General features: G+C 35.8%; 1 protein-coding gene across 4 annotated transcripts in view; it reads right to left on the bottom strand.

Moving 5' to 3' along the window:
- MSR1 (macrophage scavenger receptor 1) overlaps positions 1–23536 on the bottom strand; it is a 526719-nt gene that overhangs the window by 134461 nt on the left and 368722 nt on the right. For 3 of the 4 annotated variants that reach the window (XM_063613221.1, XM_063613216.1, XM_063613218.1), the window contains exons 4-5: positions 16557–16666; positions 10776–10871 (exon numbers count right to left, since the gene is read on the bottom strand). The gene's annotated coding sequence lies outside the window, so the exon portion shown is untranslated. The remainder of the gene's footprint in view (positions 1–10775; positions 10872–16556; positions 16667–23536) is intronic. The other variant, XM_063613217.1, reaches the window with a different exon arrangement.

The raw sequence follows: 23536 nt of genomic DNA, 5'->3' as shown, positions 1-23536 counted from the left end.
ATAACACCACTGCACTTCAGCCTGGGCAACACAGCAAGACTCTGTCTCAAAAAAAAAAAAAAAAAATCCGTATCCTAGAATTGCACAATCCTACCCTCAACCTTTTTACAATAGTACCCTTACCTTTTTTGTGTGTGCTTCTAAAGTTTTGTAAAGGTTTCTTAAAAAAAAAAAATCTAGAAAAACCTCTTAAGAATTTCATAAACATGTTATTTAGACCAAGGTATACCTAAATGTAGTTATTAAACTAGAGTGCCTATTGCCTGTTTGATTGATTCTGCATGAAAACCACTAGTGTGATGGTCTAAATATGAAGAATCAAATAAAAGTAAATAATGTAGTATTAATTCATGTTCAGAGAAAACAACAATTTTATACAGAATTGTATACTTTATACACATTCCCTTACCATTATCAAGAGCAAATAATTGGTGACCGAAAGAACTGATCTGAAAGAATGAAGTGACCTGAGGGGGGAGAAGAGTGCTGATTTTCTCCTTCACGCTTTTATTAAAATGGAAATTTGCAGCATGATTTACTCTGTTATTTTCTCAACTGAGTCAAAATTGGTATGCAATAATTTTTTTAGCTTTAAGAAAATATAGTGTATGTTAAGAATAAATGAGTAAATCTAAGCAAATCGATAGGTTTCTCAAATTAAATGAGGCCAGGTGATCAATCCACATTTCCTGCCTATAGAATGCTGAATTTCGACTGACTCGAAATCAAGATCATGTACTATCTTAGGTTATATTAATGTAGAAGAAATGAGAAGTTAAGTCTCACTAAATTCAACAGAAGATACAGAAGCATTTAAAATAACAAGGACTTCTTTTCCATGATAATTGAGAACAAGTTTTCCAGTAAGTGTGATCTTAGTAATTAATTTTTATTTTTTCAGTAGAGACAGGGTCTTGCTATGTTGCCCAGTCTGGCCTTGAACTGCTGGTCTTAAGTCAGCCTCCTGCCTCGGTTGATCTTAGTAATTCTGATAGAAAACTTTGGCCGCAGTGGCCCTTACAACACTGGAGGAAGATCCAGCTACTTTCCTGATGTATGGGAGTCCATGTTTTTTGATGCTTGTCAGCCTATGAAATGGTCAAACAAAATTGAACAATGGAGTGAGGTGATGGTAAGGCAGTCTGGGTTTGCTGATCACTGGGTTTGTCACTGTGGGACACCTTGGTAAGTAGAGGAGAATCATAATCTTTTTACCTCACTCTATAGCATTTTCTGCCAGTCATCATGCAACTATATCTAAGATGAAAATACTCCTGGGCTGAATTTGTGGTTTCTCCTAATTGATAGGAATTGACTGGAAGAAGAACAGATGGTAGTTACTGGGATTAATAATGGTTGAATTTAAGCATCAAGGGTGATCAATAAGTTCAGACCTCTTACCTCTCTTTTTGTCTAAATTTCTTTCATTGAGGCAAATAATTATACCCGTCCCTTCTTCTACATACTAATCAAGTAAACTTTTATTAATTTATTAACAAACTTCAAGTTTGTTCATTGTATTTGAGATGTATTTGCTGAGGCAGAAGCTGAAATAAAACAAGTGCATCATAAAATATACCCTAGGATCAATCATTCTCTTATGATGATAGTATTTTTACATTTTTTCACATCTAATTTGGTATTTTGAAGCATCCTGTTGGAAAAAAAAAAAGTTTCTATTTTAAAGTCTTAACCTCTTGAGGGTTAAGCTTAAAGTCTGAATAAGAATTTGAAACAAAATAGAAACACCCTATTTATAAGCATCAGTTTCCTCATCTTTAAAACAGACATATTAACAAATTGGTCACATAGCATTTCTGAAGGAGTTCATTAGACCCTTTCCTATAGAGTGCTTAGCACAGCTCTTGCGTATAATAAGTCCTTACAAAAGTCTGATGTTGGAGGAAAAAGGATCAGGAAAGAAAGCCAGCATTAAAGACTTGTATGGATTCCTACCAGGAAAACTAACTTAATTTCATCCCGGTCTCAAAATTACAGACATGTTTTCCAGAACTCTCTCCTTGGAAGAGTTACAAAAACTTCAGGATTATTCTGCCCTGAAGATCCAGAAATGTGCATGACCACATTGTTTTGACAATGGTGCCAAGGAACAATCTGGATGGATGACCTGCAGAGGGAAACCAAGAGTCAAAGAGGTGGACCCACTAGCAAGGGAAGGAAGTGCTCTTGAAAGAGATCTGGGACGGGGGCTACGGCTCACTCCTGTAATCCCAGCACTCTGGGAGGCCGAGGAAGGTGGGTCACTTGTGGTGAGGAGTTGGAGACTAGCCTGGCCAACATGATGAAACCCCGTGTCTACTAAAAATACAAAAAAGTAGCCAGGCATGGTGGCGCATGCCTGTAATCCCAGCTTCTCAGGAGGCCGAGACAGGGGAATTGCTTGAACCTGGGAGGCGGAGGTTGCAGTGAGCCGAGATCTTGCCACGGCAATCCAGCCTGGGCAACAGAACGAGACTTCATCTCAAAAAAAAAAAAAATAAAAGAAACAGATCTGACAGAGACGTAGAAGTGTAGAAGAGAAGCTTATGGAGAAAGCCAGCAGAGTCCCAGACTTCAGGACTATTTCAGGAGAAAAAAAAGTACTTCGGACCATAGAATTTTTGCAGGTGAGAGTTGAGTTCTGTCATGGAATCCTTCATCCTGTACTTACTGAGGGAAGCAGCTTTAATACTGCTACATCTAATGGGCAGGGATATTTAATACCTTGGTTTTTTCCCTCCCATAAGGCCAGCATACTGACATGACCTAGTAAAATCTAGATTGAGTGTCCAGAGAAACACTGCTGGAATATATTCTGCATTGATTTAGGGATCAATGCTGAGACTTAGGAAAAGAGAGTAAGAAAATTTTTTTAAAGCAATAAATATTTAATATAAATTTACTGAATTGATAAGAATGGATCCTACTATATGGTTAAACAGTATTACAATGAGGCAATGCGGTCTATCAGTAAAGCATAGGAGGTGGCACTATTCTCTCACTTGGAGCTAGGGCATGAAAAACTCTTACAATCTAAGTATTTTTTTTCTTATTGGTCCAAATGGGAATGGTGATATGTGTGATGCCCATGGTTCCTTTTGTACATGACTTGGCTGTGCTCTCTCTGCCAATGAGTGGCTTCCATTACCGTCAAAGTCAGTAGTGTACAAGGATTGGGTTCTATCCAGGCTAAATGAATGTAGTAAGATCTTTAGTTCTACCCATAACTGGGGCTACTACGTGCTAAACGATCCGTCTACTGCAAGGATGTTACATAAGACAACAGGGTCTAAAATCTCTCTGGGTTACTGACTCTTAAACCAGCTCAGAATTTATTTAGCGTCCTAAGGATTTCATGTTTGACTAAAACCGGTCCAAACTGATCTCTCAACTCATTAATTCAACGCCTAGCATTCTAAGGCAAGCACAACGAATAGACCAACCTAGTTGTGTCCATTAAGATTCTCATCTTCCTTCTTAAAGAAGAGATTATTTGCAATATTCTTTAGGAAATTCAGAGTGCATACTTTTGGAATGAGATAAAAGAGACATATCTTAAAGTCCAGAGAAGAACAGGAATCCAAGCATTCTCTTTAAAGTAGGGCCTTTGGAATTTATGTTTTTCCCTCTTTAAAAACAGTAAGTTTTTACCATCCACTAAATACAAGTTTATGTCTGATTTTTTTTGTTTGTTTAACTCTCTTAGGTTAATTATTTTTATATAATATTTCATGCCACATTTATTTAAACTAAAAAAGAAGTGAATATTGATAGTTTGGTGGTTGCTGTTCTTACAAAGAAAAATTAATATAAACAGGTGGTATTATCTGATTGACGCAGGGATAATAAATGACCAAATAACAAGAAAACCCATAATACTTGTCAAAAAGAGGCAGAATTATTTAAATAGAAATGTAAATCCTGGCATACTCATTGTTAACACATATTTATTGAACAAGTGCTATGTCCCAGAACTTTTGTTGGACTCTGTAGACGCAAAAAGTAAGGCATAATCCTGACCTCAGGAGTTTACATTTTAGAGTTAAAATATGCATTAGGAGAATACATGCTCTTAAGGAAAAAAGAAAATTAAACCCCACCATTATGTGTGCTATGGCATAGATGTGCAGTTTTCGCCACTGAAACATATAATAGGGACATTAAGCTCAGACTGCTATGGAAAAGGGAGAGTCTTGAGTAAAAAGCAGAATTAACTCAATAAAAAAGATTAGGGGATAGAGGAAGGTTTTCTCTGTAGAGCTAAAGATAAAAACAAAATAAGGTGGTAATAGAATATATACAAATTTAAGAAACTACAAATAATAATTTAATATGGAAGATGTGAGGACAAGAGAAAAAACATGTACAAATATTTTTGTAATTTTAGGTGGAGACAAATTTCTAAAAATCTGCTACCACACCATATTAGGCACCAAAGAATGGAGGGGAAGTACATAGACCTTAGAGCCCAACTGCTGTGGTTCATCTCTCAACTAATAAGTGTAACCTGGACGAATAAACTTCTTATGACATCTATACTTCTTTCTGTTTCCTTATGTGAAAATTGGTAATAATAAAACAACTTTTTTTTTTAGCTGCATGCAATGTTGTTTTGAGGATCAAATGAATTAAAAACTAAAAGTTATCTAGATCAATATCTCATACATAAGTATTTAATAAATGTTAGGTATTACTAATATTAAAACTACAAATCATTAAAAATGGATATAATTGTGTATAGCACAAAATCAAATTTTATAGACATAAAATGTACTGGTGTGTATTGATTGCACAGGATGGGATAACTGAAGGGATTCAGGGCAAAAGACTGAGAACTTGTCTCAAAACAAATTATTTTTCAGAACAGTTTTAGATTTACAGAATATTGAGCAGAAAGTACAGAGTTCCTTTAAAACCTCTTATCTGCACCCTCCCATTCCAGTTTTTCCCTATTGTTAGTATCTTGCCTTATGTGGTACATTTGGTACAAATGATTAGCCATACTGATGCATTATTATAAATTAAAGTTCACAATTTAGATCAGGTTTCACTCTGTACCTTGTGTGAGTTTTCACACTGTACCATGACATGCATCCATCATTATGATATTATACAGAAACATTTCACTGCCCTAAAAATTATCTGTGTTCCATTTATTTATCCCTCCATTTTCCTTCCAACCCCTTATTAACTCCTGATTTTTAAGATATTCTCCAAAATTTTATCTTTTCTAGAATGTCATAAAATTAAAATAATACAGTGTGTAGACAAATTGGCTTTTCTTATGTAGCAATATGCATTTACAGTTCCCCCATGTCTTTTTGTGACTTGATAGCTCATTGGTTTTTATCACGAAATAATATTCCATTGTCCGAGTGACCACAGTTTGTTTATCCATTCACCTGTTGAAGAACATTTTGGTTGCTTCCCAATTTGGGGCATTATGAATAATAATTTATTTTTTAGGAGTGTTTTGGGCATGTAGATGATTTTTTATTAAACTCTATTACATACATTATTACATAATTATTACATATTTCAAAGTTAACAAAAATAAAATATCCAGTCATTAAAAAGGCAATATATGTCTCTGTGTTCATATATATCCTTACATATATGTGTGTATACATATTATGGATTCTTAAAAATATATAAGTATATGTACATGTGTTGTATGTGTGTGTACACTTATTGGCATGTAACATTTTCTTGGCATATAGTTAGTGAAAAAAGCCTAGTTGTTACTATAAAAGAGGGTTCATAACCATTATGATTTTTTGTAAATACGTAGGTAGAGATACAGGTAGATGGATATGTAGCTAATATCTGAAATTATGTTGACCCAAATGTTTATAATATTTGCCTTGCATTGTAGGTTTAATATAAATCTTTTTTCTTTCTTCTTTTATTTGTAGGATGAATTTTCACCAGTAATTATCCTTTACATTTGTAAATAAAATTTATTTTTATTAAAAATATTGAAACGTAAGAGAATAAACTAAGAAAAGAAAGCAGAGAAGATTCCTAAATGGACAAAATATAGAGACCAAAATAATGCTTTTAAATCACAAATCGAATGTTAAATGTTGATGGAGGATGAACCTTCCAGAAAAAAAGTTACCTACTAGAATAACATATATATGTTAAAATAACATATATATAATAACATATATTGATATAACATATATTATATGTAATATGTTATTTTATATAACATATCAAATATATAATATATGATATATAAATAATAAATAAAATATTAACAATAAAATGAATTGTTTCCATTAGGTTCTTCTGGGAAACAGTTAAAACCTGAAAAGGAGTTTAAGATGCCTTAAGGTAAATCCCAATTGCCAGATCTAAAGCTGCTGGCTCTGCCTTCTAATAAATTGAAGAACTTTTCTTGGTTAGTGATTAAGAAGACAAAACATAACCCTGTGAATTGATTTTTAAAGGAATGTGATGTCAGATCTTCACACATTGACTTTGTCACTGATAAGAAAATTTTTATGAGATTTAGTTAATAAATAAATTTTTATAACTCATGTAGTTAGGAAAGACATTATATGAAAACAAACAAAATACCTACAGAAAGAGATAAAGGGCAATGAGGTGAAACTACTTGAGCAAAGGAAAGGACAACTTAATGTCTCCCTGACTCAGCTTCTCACATCACATAGCTTTTTATTTCAGAGAACCTTCTTCCTATACAAGCCCATAGAGAAAAATCAGTGTGTCAAGCAGGAATTTTGTTCCTATTTCCATATTGAGACTACATAGGAAATAAAACATGAATTAATTTGAAATATATTCAAAATAGCATGAACACATTAATCATTTTTAAAAAGTCAGTTGATGTGAAAAATTAGAATTTTGTAATAAGCCAATGTTATGGGTTGAATTGTCGTAACTCCTAGTAACTCAGAATGTGACCTTATTTGGACATAGGGTCTTTACAGAGGTTAGCAAGTTTAAATGAGGTTAATAGGGTGACCTCTAATCTGATATAACTGGCATCTTTATACAAAGGGACAATTTGGAGACAGACACACATAGCAGGGTGATGAGAAGACACAGAGAGAAGATGCCTATCTACAAGCCAAGGAGAATGGTCTGGAACAGATCCTTCCTTCCCTCAGCCCTCAGAAGGAAACAACCCTGCCAACATCTTGATTTTTGACTTCTAGCCTGTAGCATTGTGAGACAATACATTTTTGTTATATAAGTAACTCAGATTGTGGTACCTCATTTTGACAGCCCTAGCATATTAATACAGCCAATATAAAAATTTACCTGGAAATTTTAAAGGATATAGAGCTTTTTTTAAAACGCAAACGAAGCCCCCGCCCCCCACAAAACTTTCCACCAGTTCTGAAGCATAATCAGTTTTCAGAAATAATCTACCAAACATTGTGATCTTTTTTAGATATTTTACTCTTTATGCAATTCTCTAAAATATAAAGGCCACTACCCAAGAATAAAAGGTTAGAAACACAATTAGATAGGAAGATATGGATTATCTGTAACTAATTGCTTACAAACAGGCGAAGCATTTTGAGAAAAAACATAGCCTTCCGTAAGCTGAAGATTGCAAACATAAAGAAAAAAAGTACATAACCAAGGGCAACTAACTCCAAAATGTAATATCCTCCCGAGGAAACTAGTAAAACTGTTGTCGCTTTTACAATCTTAGCACGTATGTGCCTTTGAGTATTTCCACTGCCTCCCCTCAGGATATATCTCCTTAATAAACCACAACAGATAGCATTAAGTGGATACCAGAGATCTTCAGCAGGCTTCTCTGCATTTTTGAAGTTAGATAATGGCATTTCGAATACACATTGAGTTGCACATTAAATAATTTTTTAAATGTCCATTGACACACACACACACACACACATACATCCTCAAGTAATTATGAAACAAGCATTTACCAGCTCAAGTCAAAGACAATAAAACACCTCAACTAAAAGGATAAAAGGAACCTCATATTCAGAGTAACTGAAATGGGAAAAACAAAGCTGAAATCATTGAACCATATAAAGTGTCACTGATAGGGTTTGGCTGTGTCCCCACCCAAAATCTCACCGTGAATTGTAATTTCCATAATTACCATGTGTCAAGAGAGAGACCAGGTAGAGGTAACTGAATCATACGGGTGGTTTCCCCCATGCTGTTATTGTGATATTGAGTGAGTTCTCACAAGATCTGATGGTTTTATAAGTGTGTGGTAGTTCCTCCTGGGTTCATTCTCCTTCCTCTCGCCTGTGAAGAAGGTGCTTTGCTTCCCCTTTGCTTTCCGCCATGATTGTAAGTTATCTGAGGCCTCCCCAGCCATGCTCAACTGTGAGTCAATTAAACCTCTTTCCTTTATAAATTACCCAATCTTGGGCTGTTCTTTATAGCAGTGTGAAAATGGACTAACACAGTCCTTTCCTGAAATTATGGCTGTGGAGTCATAGCATTATTTTCGGTAAAAGGTGTCCTTAATCTCATGTCAATGTGATAATATCAACTCAACATTTATTGATTCAGAAAATGCAATTTTTTGCTTTACTCCACACCACTGCCACAGATTTCCTTGTTTGAACTCAGAAATAAGTTCTCTGTAGAAGAGACTACAAGGCATTCATATAAAATCATTTTTAAGAGACTTACATATACATATGATTGCTATGCAGAACATAAGATGTGTTACCACCAAGGCAGGAGGCTCAATTGAGCCCAGGAGTTTGAGACCAGCCTGGGAAACATGTCCAGACCCCATCTCTACAAAAAATACAAACATTAGCCGGGCATGATGGTGACCCCCTTTAGTCCCAGCTACTCAGGAGGTTGAGGTGGGAGGATCACTTGAGCTCAGGGAGCGGAGGCTGCAGTGAGCCATGATGGTTCCACTGCACTCCAGCCTGGGTGACAAGAGTGAGACCCTGTATTTAAAAAAAAAAAAAAAAAAAGACCAGAGATCAGGAAGAGCCTAGAAGATATAGGCCAAGAGCCTAGATTAATGTACTAGAAAGGCATTGGAGAGTTGAAACATGGGAATAATATTCTCTGATTTATGTTTTTAAGATATCATCTTTGATGTTCTGAGAATAGATTGTAAGGGGGTGGGGAATAGACATCGATTAGAACAGTGTTTTATTCACTGCTGTACATTCAGTGGTTAGCATAGAACAGGTGCTCAGTATTTGTAAAATGACTAAATGAATGAATTCCTCGATAGCAAGTGGTTTTATGAACATCTATGGAATTGTATGTTTAAGAATGAGTATATTTTTAAGTGTATCAAGCCTATATATCGCTATATGTATTGCATAAGTACCAGGACATCTTTGGTAATGTGGAGAAGTCATTTGAGCAATGCCAATTAACTCTCCCGTTGGCAAAAATATACAAAAGAAAATAAAAAGGAAAAACAGGAAGAACATGACCAAAATACAACAGCAATGTACAAGACCTATGAGTCAGAGGGAGCAGCATGTGAATTTTTAAGTGACTATTACATGTCTCTGAAATTATGAATCTGCTATGTATGTGTCCCTGGGGATAAAACAACTTCTCCGTTAATGATGATTAAAATAGAAAGCATAATTTATCTCATTAAAATTTATTTAATAATCATTCAGCCACTAATATTTTTCAGGGACTGTAAAAAGATGACTAAAACCCAGTCCCTATAGTCCGCATCTAGCTAAGGTTCGTGACACCTCCAGACCTCGTCTCCAGGGGCTCCCTTCCTGTGTCCCAAGCCTTATAAAGTTCATAAGCTTTGAAATATAAGGACTTTAAAAGATGGTCTTGTGAGAAAGTTATGGAACCATTTAGAAACCTATTGAACCTAAAGAAAATACCGGAGAGCAGAAGTGGACCTCCCCCGGCAGTAGGATGGGGGGTACTGGGTGAGGAAAATGAAGATGAGTGGGGAGGCGTTAACAGTGGCCAGAGAGAGGATGACCGTGTCTTTTACATCCAACCACCCCAAATTCCCCAACGCAGGTATCTAAGCTGGCCGTCTCCCAAGATCATCCTGTTTCTGCCCTCCCCTCAGGCCAGGTGGAGGTTGTTTGGGAGGCATTTAGAATTGCCTGGAAAACCTGTTTATAAAGGGAAGTTGGAATGATGGAAAAAGACCTGGCTCCCAGCCCCACCTCCTGGTTCAGGCAGTTCTCACCCTAGGCCCAGGTCACCTTTATTCTACTCTGCCCCAGCCAATAATGGGTACCCCTCAGGCTCACAGGCTGCAGGGCTGGAGGGAGATGAGAGGTGGTAGAATTTGCACTTTTAGTTTTAGCCTGAGCAGGATGAGGGTGATGCTGGTGGAGCTGTCTGCAGGGCCTCGGGCTGAACCTAGTCTGGGCATGAGAGATAAGTTAGAACTTAAAATATTTCAAATGTAAATATATGAATATCTTTCTTTGCACTCATAAACATTCAACAGGCCTACTAAGGCGACTGGAAAAAATGATCTTAATAAAATGAAATCAGATGAAACTGCATAAAAAGCCTGCACAGGGTGCAGAATATGTCAAAAGTGATGGTGAATCAAAGCTGCCCCGCTTAATAGAGCTTTTAACTTTTGGAATGCACATTGCTTTTCTGGGTGTCCATTTCTTTCACTGTATGGTGGTAGAAACAATATCTGCTTCACACAGCGTGGACCTGAGGATTGCCATCACAAGGCTGATACCATGTATTAGTCTGTTTTCATGCTGCTTATAAAGACATACCTGAGACTGGGCAATTTACAAAATAAAGAGGTTTATTGGACTTACTGTTCCACATGGCTGGGGAGGCCTCAAAATCATGGCGGAAGGCAAAGAGGAGCAAGTCACATCTTACGTGGATGGCAGCAGGCAAAGAGAGTGCTTCTGCAGAGAAATGACCGTTTTTGAAACCATCAGATCTCATGAGAGCCATTCACTGTCACAAGAACAGCAGGGGAAAGATGTGCCCCCATGATTCAGTCATCCCCCACCTGGTCCCTCCTACAACATGTGGGAATTATGGTAGCTACAAGATGAAATTTGGGTGGGGACACAGAGCCAAACCATATCATACCACTAGCCCAGATACTGTGCTTGGTGCATATGACTATGGCCACTAGTGCCACCTCCCCTAATGTTGGTGCTATGGGAAATGACGGGGGAGAGGTTCATTTTTCCCTGGAGTCTGAAGTCATGGAAGTCTTCAAAGAAAAGAGGTCACTTAATGTTATCTTAAAAAGCTTTAGAGGAGAAATAAAATGAGCAAAACTGCGAAGTATGCAAAATGCGTGTGATTAAACTTAGGGTTGATTGTGGGGCTAGTGGTGTAAGTTAAAAGAATCACTGGTGTGTGAAATGACATTTTTATAACATATAACATATTAAGATAATACCACAAGAGCAACTAGATATTAAAACATGTAAAATAATAGTAATAATTTAATTGAGTAATTGTTTTAGAAAGATAATTTCCACCTCAGGTGGACTTCTCCAAAAATAATTGTCTAGAATCAATCATTTTCCGAATGGTAAAACCATCACAGCACCTACATCAGAGTCCCCAAATGGTGCCTTCCCTGCTGGGCGCGGTGGCTCACACCTGTAATCCCAGGACTCCGGGAGGCCGAGGCAGGCGGATCACGAGGTCAGGAGATCGAGATCATCCTGGTTAACACGGTGAAACCCCATCTCTACTAAAAATACAAAAAACTAGCCGGGCGCAGCAGCAGGTGCCTGTAGTCCCAGCTACTCGGGAGGCTGAGGCAGGAGAATGGCATGAACCTGGGAGGCGGAACTTGCAGTGAGCCAAGACCGCGCCATTGCACTCCAGCCTGGGCGACAGAGCAAAGCTCCGTCTCAAAAAAAAAAAAAAAAACAAAAAAAAAAAAACAAAAAAAGGTGCCTTCCTAAGAGAAAAAATAATGAAGTGGGAGTGCAACAATTATGTCCAAGTAAAACCCAAGAGTTATTTGTAGGATGTGCAGCTGAGTGTGATGTTTACATTTTGTTCCTTTGGTTTACAATTATGGCCACAGTTAATTTCCATATAATTTATGTTTTAGACCTGATACCAATAAGTTTTATATTTTAGGCTCTTTACAACAGTAAAATTAAAATATTAGAAACTAAAAAGAAACTAATTTTACTGTGACTGCAGTAGATATGTAAACAGCAAAATATCTAAAATTGCCAAGAACACGTTTGTGGTTTGGTTCCTACAGAATTTCAGTTGGATTGGATTTCTGAGATTTGTAAATACTCTAGATTTTAATGGCAGCAGTTTTGTTGCCTTTTGTTCCTCTGGTGGAAGTAAGTTGCTTCATATTTTATTTGCTTTTCCTTTTCAGATTCCATTTTACATAGTTTAAGCCCTAGGTTTCGAGTACAGAAAGAAAGTAGCAAAGAGAAAGAGAGGGAAGAAAGAATACTTAGGACTTCAGTGCTTAAGTTTTACAACCCACTGGTTTTGAATAATTTATTATCTATAATATAAGACCCTTGGCTGTTTTCTAAGCACTAGATGCCAAAGAGCAGATACGAATAACAAAATCCAAGTCATTTTTATCACAACTTTATTGCCCCTCTGTGGCACTTTTCTGGGGATTTTATTGCTTTTCCACTTTTGTCCAAACTAATAAAAGGGTATGGTACTTCTTTCCTAGCTAAACAGTCCAGTAGCAACTGTGAGGATAATAAAAAAGATGATTTATCATGCATTTGGATAATTTCTTGAAGCAGGTTTAGAATTGTCTCATAAGTCTCAAGCTAATGTGAAATAACATAATTCATAAAATCTTAACACTGGAGTCGAATTGAGATAGAAGTCTAGCACAAAAGTACCCTGTTACATTCAGGTGGAGTGATGCCTAAATCATTCTAAAGAAAATTATTCTCTATCTTTTGCAAAATAAAATGAAAGTATTTTATAAAGTTTTGCCAATATGTGAACAGATATTAGAAAGACTAGAAAATGTACTGTCCAACGTAGGAAGTATTTTTTCTGGGACAACATGATAAGTCATGGCAAATCCTAACAAAACCGTACTTGCCATCCTAACTGATACACATTTCCAAAAATGTAACTATACTTCTCCTTTCCCCTCTTGTGCCCGTATAATTCCTTCTGCACGTATCATTTTCCTACTTAAAATTCCTCAGTGGCATCTCATTGTAATTGGAATTTATATCTAATGTTCAACTACGTTTATAAAACGTAAGTGATCCATTTTGTATGTACTTTCCTTACCTTGACTGTTGTCACTAAGACTGTTCTAGCTATCATGTCCTTTTCCTGTTCCTTGAATTAGCCAAGCTCATATTTGCCACAGTTCTTTGTATTATTTCTGTGTGAACTGCAGTTCTTCCAGGACTTTGCATGGCCCCTTTCTTTTCTTATTCAAGCCTCTCTCAAATATGAAGACTCACTGACCACCCAGAAGCTTTCCTGCCCCTCAGTTCTCAGGCTATTTTTATCCCATTGCTTTGTTTACTTTTTTTTGGTCATACTTAACACTAAATGAACTTTTCTCATTCATTTACTTGTTTGGATTAAAATATCCACTAAATTAGGGCCATTGTCTACATGATCTGCTGCTGAATCACAGGCACCCCTAATCTGACCCAGCACATCATGTTTACTTGCCAAAGAATGGCTGCATAAATGAGTGGATGCGTGGATATTATATTGCTCTGCTCAACAGGGTCTATAAAAACGTCTACACAAAGCTTGAACTACAATGAGGTTATGGGAAAATGAAGATCATATTCAAATGTGGCAACCAATTTAATTTGTAAGCTCTAAAATACTAGAGTCAAAAACGAGGAATTTTAAGATGAGTGCATTCTATGAGCTAGTATTTTCTTTCATTCATGCACTTATACATATATACAATGATATTTATTAAAAGTATACTAAAATGTTATATAAGAGGGGGACAAGAAGCATAGCTTTGAATTCTTTCATACTCTGTGAAGTGTATTTCATACTCTATGAAGTGTATTCCCTAAAACGGTAGCAGATAGTAACAAAAGATTTGCATGGCTAAATGTAAAATTAAAACTTTATAAATGTGACAAAAAAGAGCTACATGAAACTATGATATTATGTAACATGGGGAATTGATCTATACCATAATACAAATTAATATAATAGCAATCTATTAATATAATTTAATAGATTGCTAAAGACTTATTTTTGTTTTTATTAAATATTGAGTAGATACACACTGATATTTGTAACATATAAAGAGAATGTGAGGTATGCTAGTAATAAATATGTATATGCTCACTATTTAGGAAGTCTTCTATGGTGCTTCCCTAAAAGCAATAAATTTTCTTTTCCCTTGAAGGGACCCCTATCATGAATTTGATGTTTACAATTTTATTGCCTTAATTTATAATTTTGCAACATATATTTGTAACCTGAATGTTTCTGTTTAGTTTGTTAAGTTTATTAATCACATCTAAATAGGAACTATTCTAAGACGTCTATGAGATTTTCTTTTCTTCCTCAATATTTTCATCATTTATATGGCTTCTTATAACTGTACTTCATTCATTGTGTGCTGATTGTTATTTCATTGTAGAAATTTGCCACCAATTAATTTATCCATTCTACTCTTAATGATTATTTCCAGTTTGGAACTATTATTCACAGAGACAACTACAAACTTTCCTCTATATGAAGTGCAAACATTTCCTTACAGTATATAACTAGATAGGGCTTGCAGAGTGATAGTATATGTCCATCTTCATATTTGCAAAATAATCCAAAATAGTTTTCTTAGGAGTTTATTACTTTTATTCCTATCAACAGTGCACAGTTTTATATGTTGTTTTTTACATGTTTAGAATGCTTGATGGTGACAGATTTTAAAAATCAAAAATCAAAAGAAGTTCTTTGTTAGAAACACCATTTGGCTTTAATTTGCATTTTCTTGGGAGTTGCTCTTCTCAAGTCCGTGTCACTACAGCCTTTGTCATTTTGCAGTTGCTATCTTATTTAATGCAGCAGCATTTGACAGTGCTGATTTTTACCCTTTTTGAGACACTTCCTTCACAAGACACCATATCACCTGGCTTTCCTCCTACCTTTCTGGTTATTCATATTGAGATGCCTTTGTTATTTTACTTCTCATGTGTCAGCCTTTAAATTCGGTGTAACTCTGATCTAAACTACTGACCTCTTTCCTTTTCTATCCACACTACTCCCTAGGTATTCCATTTAATCTCATTGCTTTAAATATCATCTAGAACCTGAGCATTCCTACATTTATATCTCAAGTCCACATGTCCTCCCGAACTTCAGGACCATATATCCAATAATCATCCACAGTAGTTGATATATATACATGGATGTCTAACAGACATCTTCAATTTAACAGATTTGAGCTCCTGCTATTCCCATTCCTTTCCAGAAACTGCTCTACTCTCTACTGTCCATGTCTTAATAATGGCAATTCAACTCTTTCTATTTCTGATGCTAAGAACTTTGTAGCCACGTTTGGCTCCCTCTTTCCCTTCAAAAGCCCCACTTATTCCATCAGCAAGTCCTGTAAGCTCTATCTTAAAAATAAATTCAGAATTCTAACACCCCTCACTAACCCAACAGGCACCACTCTGATCCCGGCCCAATGTTCCCTCTCTTCATTTTTTAAAATAAGCTCCCGACTTCTGCTCTTGCCTCTCAAGAGTATTCATAACACCTCAGTCACAGTAACTGTGTTAAAAGGTAAGTCTTTGCATGTCACTCCTCTGCTCAAAATCCTCTAGTTTCTTCCTGTCTCAGAGTAAAAGGTAAATTCTCTACCACGGTCCACTAGAATGTGCGTGTTCTGCACCTCATTGTCTATCTGATCCTTCTATCCAGCCACAGTAGCTTCCTTTCTGTTGGTAGAAAAATCAGACACACTCTCTCTTCAGGGTCTTTGTACATGAACTTTCCTCCATCTAAGATGCTCTTCACAAATACCCACAAGACAGCGCTCTTGTTTCCTTCAGGTCTTTACTCAAAAGCCACTTTCTCAGTGAGGCATTTCCCCAGTCTCCATTGGCATTTTTGATTGCTCCTCTTTGATTGTGGTGATAAATGCTGTCAGGACAAATAAAACAGAATCAAAGAAGAACACTTGAAAATGCCAATGGAAATTGTTGCATCCATAGGCACGCTATCTATTTGCCCACCTCCATCTTACTGTACAGTCAGTATGGCTTCTGTTTACACCACTCACGTGAAGGTTGCTGGTTAAGGTCACCAATGAGCTACATACAGACAATCCCCATTCTAGAGTTTCCGGCCTTATTCTATTGATAGTTTTAGAACATTTCACACAGTTTACCACTTCTAACGCTTTCCTTGGCTTCTGTGACACTATATTCTCCATGCTTCCATTCAACAATTCTGGCCTACTTTTCTTAGTTTCCTTTGCCATTTTATTTCTTACCTGATGTATCAATTTTCAGGTTTTTCAAGCCTCTTTCATGATTTTCTTTGTATAAACCCTCTGCATGTTATATATCACACATTTCAATTGCGTGAAGTTCCATCTATATCATAAAATGTACACTTACATCTGTAGGTAATGAACTCCTCAGGAATGGCAAGAGCAAAATGCCCTTAGGCTCTCCTGGTTTTTACAGCATCATATGTATTTCATCTTTCCATGGTAGTTGCCATTATTCTGCAATATCACAGGTGATTGAAAGATATGTTAACTTGGTTGGAGGCACCAAATTTCCTAGGGAAAAAAATTAAGCTATATTATTTTCTCAGTTGTGCCTTTTAGTCTTATAGAGAGTAACAAGAAATTCTGTGTGTTAACTCAAAGATATTATGACAAATATCCAACGGGAATATGAATATGCATCTGAAAAGCTGTCTCTGAGTTTTGACACTGGAAGACTATTTGAGACAAGATATGATATGTGCCCATTCTGTATCATGGATGTTGTTTTAAAAGAGCATAAACTTATTCAGAGGTGGTCTTCCATTTTTTCACTAACTCAATACTACGTGATGGATGACTACAAACAATATACTTTTTTAATTTCCTTAATATTCTAAGAGGCATTACATATTTATTTTACCATCAGATAGATTCAACTTATATTCTGTTTACTTTCATCCCTTAGAGAAATATATCACGTATTTTTATGAGGCTGTTTGTTTTACCAAGACATAATACATGTTGCAAAACTAATATCTTCAGAAGTTTGGAAAATTAAAAAGAGGAAAGAGGATTCCAACAATCTGTAGAGAAACTTGTAAATGATTGCCTTTCTCTTATATAATTTTCAATGGGGCTTCCTTTTCATTTTTTTTTTTTTTCCTGACATGGAACTACAAAAAAAAACTCAGAAAAATAGAAAAAACTAAAGTTAGTATGTATATTATTGTACATGAAATCAATATGACATTCCTATTAAAGTTTAATTTTCCCAAATAGGTGCATTAGAAATCTAGACACTTTCCCTCATTCTTGCCTTTTCTATGCTATTTCATCTATCTTGATTGAAGCAGAGCATAATCTAAACAAAAGTTCAAGTATTTCTCTGCTTCAAGAAGAAACAGGAAACTTGTAATTTCCTGAGTAGATAATGGGGTTTATGTGAACTATAAACTGATACTGTGCTATTATGTCAGTTGTGAGCACAGTTAGCTTAGACACTTTTGGAAACCTAATTCTAATGGAAGGTGGGCCAGTGGAAAGTGGCCAATATAGAAATGTTGCTTTATCATGATCATTGCAGAACCCAGTCTCTGTTAGTCCACAGTGTATTGTTAAGTTTTCCACAATATCAGCCACAGGAACATGGATGGATGGGGCATAGAAAAAGAGGACCAGGAAAGGATAGAAAAAGAGGACCAGGCAAGGAAATGCATAAAGAAATTAGTCTTTTTCAGCGCGGTCATTCATCTAGGGCTCTGGTCTACAGGGGTCTTGGTCTTCTGCATTTACGCCAATAGATGTAGTATTATAAATGGATTTTGCTGCCTAACGAATGGAAACAGAATACTCTTCATTTGTCCACATGCTTAAAGACAGATAGGTATTAGAAACATCTCCAATGATCTTGGCCTGCCTTCTCCAACAGATACATAAAATAGGAAACAAACTATAAGCCAAACCTGGATTTGGTGGTGGTGAGAAACAAGGAAGGTGGAGAATAAAGTTTGCCTGACAGCAAATGCTCCTTATAATGTTCCAATTCAAAACTGAACCTTGGGCCAGTGGAGCAAGGTATGGGAACTAAACATGATAGTTTACATCATGCTATGGCTTGAAGAAGGATAAAGAGCTGCCATTTTCTTCCTTCAAACATGCTGACTTGAAGTACCCCAACCTCTAGCAAGAGGGGACATGAAACTTTTCTGGAAGCAACATGCCCAGTATAGCAACTCAAGAGCACATAGATGGAGAATCAGCAGATATGAGTTCACAAGTATCACCAAAAACATGGGGAGGCAAGTCACAGGACTGAACATCAGCACAAACAATAAACAGCTGAGTAGGCCCACAAACAAATTTTGGGGATCAAACTGTTAGCTAGACACTGGAGAATTGCAATATAGAATAATTATGCATAACATGATTAAAGAAATGTGAGGAGGTAGCATTTAGAGATTATCAAGAAAGAACAGACCAGGCAGAGATATATATATACACACACATATATGTATGTATATATATGTGTGTGTATGTATACATATATATACATATATGTGTGTATATGTATATACATATGTGTGTGTGTGTGTGTGTGTGTGTATGTGTATATATATGTATACATACATAAAACAGAACTTCCAGGCCGGGTGCAGTAGCACTTTGGGAGGCCAAGGCAGGTGGATTGCCTGAGCTCGGGAGTTTGAGATCAGCCTAGGCAACACGGTAAAATTCTGTCTCTATTAAAAATACAAAAAATTAGCCGGATGTGGTGGCGTGTGCCTGCAATCCTAGATACTTGGAAGGCTGAGGGAGGAGAATTGCTTGAACCTGGGAGGCAGAGGTTGCAGTGAACTGAGATTGCACCATTGCACTCCAGCCTGGGTAACAGAGTGAGTCTTCACCTCAAAAACAAACAACGACAACAAAAAAACAGAACTTCCAAAAATGAAAAGTATAATTGTTTAAGAATTTTTAAAAAGCCTCAGTGGGGAGACTAAATAGAAGATGAAACTGAAGAGGGAATTCTTGAACGTAAAGTTGTATATGAAGAAATTAAGCAGAATGCAGTATGGGGGCAGAGTGAGAAAAACGGGGAAACCAGGTCATGATTACTTAAAATGTCTAATATCCATCTTATTGGAGTTTCAGAAGAAAGAGGCAATAGGTAAACAAAAAATGATGGTTCAAAACCACTGAAATTTCTCTTGATATTATTTAAACTAATTTCATTTGGGAATCTAAAATATGAACCTACTAAGTTAAACACCAAAAGGCAATGGAAAAATTATTCATCAATTTAAGGATGGCAGTATTTTTCTCAAAAAATTACTTGCCCACAGTATGAAGATTAATATGTAAGTAGTTTTTAAAAATAAATGGTGGTTAGGGAGGAAGATCACTGTGAATGTTTTAAGTAATATTTCTATATTATTTTTAATAGAAATAATTCTGGAGGAATTACTATCTAGCATTTCATTGCTGGTACTCTAAAGAAAAGGCATCTATCACAGTCAAATTGTTGGAATGATTTTTTTGTCCATTAAAGAGCACTATACTTACTCATTAAAAATGTTCTCTATTTTTATGATCTCTCTTTGTGGTATTATACTTTTTTATTCCACATAAACAGACATTTGGTTCAATATTATTTACCAAAGTGTTCGATGCAGTCAGCAGAACTGGGATTTATAAGGAAATGTGAAGTTCCTCTACATTCTAATACATCTTAAAGCTACTCTCCATTCACATTCACTCACATTTGGTTCATTCTTTGTTTCCAACAAAATAAATCAGAATGGTATAAACTCAGATTATTTCAGTCATGCATTTTTCTAAAATACAGATATTTTAGATCCTACATAATTTAAGTCCTGCTGACGACTTTGATAATTATGTAAAGTTTTCAACAGCCTTTTAACCTTTCTTGTAAGGTGACAATTGTTGCTGATATGACCAGTATAACATTTAATTAATGAGGCATTATCAAAATTACACACAATTCTGTAGATACAATTGGGTTAATTACAGTGAAAACAAGCCAGATCATAAGGAGAAATATAAAGCAAATATATTTTTTAAGAAAATATCTGTACTTAAGCTTTAATTCTTTATCATAGGCACTCAAAAGTATCTACCAAACTAATAAATTAGTGAAAAGTAATTAGTAATTAATACCACTTAAAATATATTACTTAGAGCAAATTATGATTAGTGCTTTTTAGATATCTCAAAGATAACTGTATCATTGTAGCTCTGACCTGCCAACTAAATCAACAAAAAAACCCACAATTACTAGATGTTTATTATTTACTATGTGCCAGGAAATATTATAAGCATATTAAATATATGAATTCTTTTGTCTTTTACAAACCCATGAAGAAAATATTACCATTATATGAACTTTAAAAAAAGAAAATTGTGATGTAGTGAAGTGAAACATTTGGTTCCATTAGTAATTTTATTTGTATTTCTAACAACTCTAAAAAGTCACTTACCACTCTTCCATAATTTTGACTCACATGCTTATCCATGTTTATAACTCCAAGAAAGATATTTATGTGTTCTAATTATGAATTTCCTCATGATACCTCTCTCACTTTTTGTATTTTTTCAAAAGGGAGATTATTGCATGAGCTGATTCTGATAATGCCTTAGTTCAGTGCCTTCCCCCTAAAAAGTAACTGCTCTATTAGTGTTTGTGATGTTGATGATAACGAGGATGGTGATGACAAAAATTAGGATAACATAGAAGTGTTTTTTAAGCCCTAAGTAAGGTTTTTTATATATACATTTTTTTTTTTTCGAGGCCTGATCTCACTCTGTCACTCAGGCCGGAGTGCAGTGGCGTGATCCTTGCAGCTTTGACCTCCTGGGCTAAAACAATTCTCCTGACTCAGCCTCACAAGTAGCTGGGACTACAAGCATGCATCACCATGGCCAGCAAATTTTTTATTCTTTTGTAGAAATAGGATCTTGCTGTGTTGCCCAGGTTGGTCTCAAACTCCTGGTTTCATGGAATCCTCATGCCTCGGCTTCCCAAAGCACTGGGATTACAGGCATGAGCCACCATGCCTGGCCACAGTTCTAATAATTTTTAAACTTCAGGTAGACTCTCTACAAATGAATTACTGGAATTCTATTAGCAGTAAGTCACCTTTTTATTCCCTTGAGTACAGAATGTGTGCTAACATGTGCAGGATGGATGAGTAAAGGATACATAAACAGCTGCCGTACTGCAGGTAAAATAAAATTACTTTAGACAGGGTAGCCAAAAGAAGCCCCAAAAGGCTACAAGGGAAGACACATTGTCAGCTTTCTTAAGAACCCAAATTTAATGGATGCAAAGAAGGTGGGGCCAAACAGTAGCAGGAAGAACAACACAGCCTATAACCACTAGAGAACTCCGTGGTTCACTGTGGATAAATCTTGGAGAGGAAGCAAAGGGTGAGTGTCCTTATGAGCTTAGAGACAACGTAAAATCAGTTGCCATTTGTATGCAACTGGACACAACTGCCTGTCATCTTTGTGGGCCTTTTAAATTCTCCCTGCACATACTGATAGCAACATTATGTGTAGGATGCTATCTGAAAATGAAGGACAATGGTATATATATCAGTCCTCCTATGTTTATGCTATCATTTAGGACTTTTTTCAAAAATTATTAAACTCACCAATATTCTTCAAGTGCCCAAAAGATAAGGGAAGCCACTGTAGCCTATACAACGCTGCAAAGATAAGACTATTCTTGGTTATGTAACAGAGTGTAATGACAGACAAGAGACTTAACTGTTTAAGGAAGAATATAAATTATATTTGCAACTATAATAAGATTGTGGTCACATTCATACCACAGTAAAAGATGACATCTCACTTTGCCCAAAGTTTTTGTTGTGCTTGTGAACAGTTGTTAAAATCAACTTATTTCTTTGCAAATGTACAATTGCATTCTGACAGGGACTGTTTCTCCTTGAACTGGGAAATAACATCCTTGCTAAATTTAAGGCCCCACAAAGAGAGGAGACTAAAATGCAAATGATTATGACTGAGGAGAGGTGATCAAATCTGCTTTAATTTTCAAAGCATCAAAGGGGAAGATATGCCCAGCTATAGAAGAATCTCTAAATCATGCTGATAGTTAAGTCATCAGTAGTAGTACACATACATCCAATGTCATCTGTTTGTTCTGTGATAAATTTTCTAAGACAGAAGACAAAATTAAATGATGTGGATAATGTGACAATAATGCCTATTCATTTTTTATGAGTTTTTCCCTTCAGTGGGAAAGGTCTTCATTTATATGACAGAGAAGGTCCCTGTTCTCCTCTGACTGCAGGGTCTGGCCAATTCTCTGCTCAAGTGCTTTTAACTCCTGATTAATTGGCAACTGGACAAAATTATACTTTTAATTGTACTCTAGGCTCTCTATATCAATTTAAGATGAATTGTCTTCAAAACAAACAGAACGTTAGTTGAAAGTAACACACAAAAAAGTGCTTTATGTTATATAAAAGCTCTTTTTCTCTGTAAATGTAACAACCGTATTAATAATAAAAGGGAAACACAAGGACTGGAACAAATTGTCCTGCAATGATCTATTCAAAATTCCACCGAAAGCCAGATGAAGATGTCTGTGGTTTCAGGCCCCGGGAGGCATTGGCATGTTTCATGATGACACATGCCGGCAGCTCATCGTTTGTGCTGAGGAAGCGGTAGCCTCTCATCAAGCCAAAGGAATTTGTTGCCTTTTCGGCTTTTTGGTTCTCCACCCTCTGGTCATGCATCTCTCTTTTACCAAAATTGATATAGTAACAAATCTTCACATTTTATAAAAGCCTCAGACTAACAAAACTAGAAATAAATATCGTAAGATTTTCTTGACTACCAAGGATTGCTTAAAATATATTGAATACACTTGAATGGAAATGCACATGATTAAAGCATTTTTTAAATTAGGAAGTAGTTAGATATTAACAATTCATTCATGCATTCAGACATAATTCTGAAGTTATATTTTATTTCTTTAACAAAAATTGTGGGGGCAAGCGATGATCTTCTGATTTTAGGTATGTATGTAACCGTGGGCAAATAAATGTCCATATTTTAATTATTCATTTTTAAGATTAATATATTTAAATCATCACATCTCTCTCCAGCTCTACAAAAACCAGCTCTGTGCTATTGTTCTTTTCATTTTTTAAAAAAAATAAAGCCAAATACATAACCCAAAGTGATGAGTTAGAAATGATAAGCCTAATGATTTGATTCATGATAGTAAGATAATTAAACAATTTAAAAATTAATGCTAAACTTGCAAGAAATATATGGGAAAAAACATGGAAAGATAAAACTTCTTCAAGTAGAGACTGAATTATTAGAGATGTA

Source organism: Symphalangus syndactylus, chromosome 1 (assembly GCF_028878055.3).
Source record: "Symphalangus syndactylus isolate Jambi chromosome 1, NHGRI_mSymSyn1-v2.1_pri, whole genome shotgun sequence".
Taxonomy (NCBI): Eukaryota; Metazoa; Chordata; class Mammalia; order Primates; family Hylobatidae; genus Symphalangus; species Symphalangus syndactylus.
This window is presented reverse-complemented; position numbering and strand designations above follow the sequence as displayed.